This window comes from Bidens hawaiensis, unplaced genomic scaffold, assembly GCF_021521415.1.
Source record: "Bidens hawaiensis isolate Kalapana, Puna unplaced genomic scaffold, B.hawaiensis_p1.1 tig00026380_1, whole genome shotgun sequence".
In the NCBI taxonomy this organism is placed as follows: Eukaryota; Viridiplantae; Streptophyta; class Magnoliopsida; order Asterales; family Asteraceae; genus Bidens; species Bidens hawaiensis.
In genome coordinates, this window is record NW_027505070.1 from 47,078 (window position 1) to 48,347 (window position 1,270).

Below are 1,270 nucleotides of genomic sequence, written 5' to 3' on the forward strand. Positions count from 1 at the left end.
TTTTTATACATAAATTCACACACGTCAAGTTTTTGGGGCCGTTGCCAGGGACACGGTGAGTTTTTGATTAGCCTTGTTGATATTTTTGATCTTTGTTATTTTATTTTATTTCATTTTTATTCATCTTATTTTTGTTTTATTTTAGTTTCCATGCTCACGTTTCACATTTCCTTCGATTATGTGCGCCATTCAAAATTAATAATTGTTCTGATGATGCCGTGAGACTTAGACTTTTTCCATTCTCACTTCGTGGGTCAACTCTGGAGTGGTTAGAGGTACTCCCTTTCGGTTCCATCACCACTTGGAATCAATTAGTTGAGAAGTTTTTTCTTAAATGTTTCCCACCCGATAAAAATGCTAAATTCCGAGCAAACATCACTGGTTTCCGTGTCGATGATGACGAGTCATTTCATGCCGCATGGGAGAGGTTCAAGGGCTTGTTGAGAAAATGCCCTCATCACGGTTTGAGTCGCGGGCTTCAATACCTCACATTCTTTGACGCTTTATCCGAGGCACAAAAGCAGGTCGTCGATGAGGTTACGGGGGGAGATTTTGGTAGGTGTACCCCAAATGAGGCGCTTGATATCTTGGAGAAAGCCGCTAAGAAGAGTTTCGCGTATAATCCACCTCGTAGTATTTGTTCCTCTATGGGTGTTCATCACGTTGATTCAAACACCCTTGTCTACGCCCAGTTAGAAGCTTTTACTTTGACCAAATGCAATCCGATCTTGTCAAATCTAGTTCTCGTTGTGGGGTGTGTGACGGAAAATACCAGACCAGTCAGTGCCAGTAGGCCATGGTGGTGGAGGATGTTACGGTTGTTAACTGTGTGTTTCCAACTTGTTTATGGCTTATTGAGCTCATTTACCATAGAAACTGATTTTTGGCATATTATTAGAAGTTTATATTCTTACTAGCTTAAATATCCGACGGGTGATAAGTTGTCGGGTTTGTCTGCGTTGTTAGGGTTTTAGGTTAAATTATCTGACAAGAGATTTGCCTAGTTTTGCCTTAATTTCACTGTTTAGCCGTGTCCTTTAGACTATTCAAAAACCACCCCGTGTACTTAGGTGCATTGAGATAGTGAAACCGACGGGTTAGCTGTTTTTTAGGGTAATTAATCATAGCTGGTGAACTGACAGGTGAACCAATAAGCCGGTGTTTTTACATGATCTCTAAGATTTCTTTTTAAGTGACACCTTGAGAGTCATTAAGGATCCATTAAGTTTCCTAGAGCTTCATACCTTTAGATTCTCGGTTCCCGTAACAG

At 40.6% G+C, this 1,270-nt stretch overlaps 1 non-coding gene across 1 annotated transcript; it reads right to left on the reverse strand.

Moving 5' to 3' along the window:
* Positions 1–359: 359 nt before the first annotated feature.
* On the reverse strand, positions 360–466 carry LOC143610461 (small nucleolar RNA R71). The gene has a single exon (XR_013149591.1). It is a non-coding gene; the product is annotated as a small nucleolar RNA R71 (small nucleolar RNA).
* Between the last annotated feature and the right edge of the window lie 804 nt (positions 467–1,270).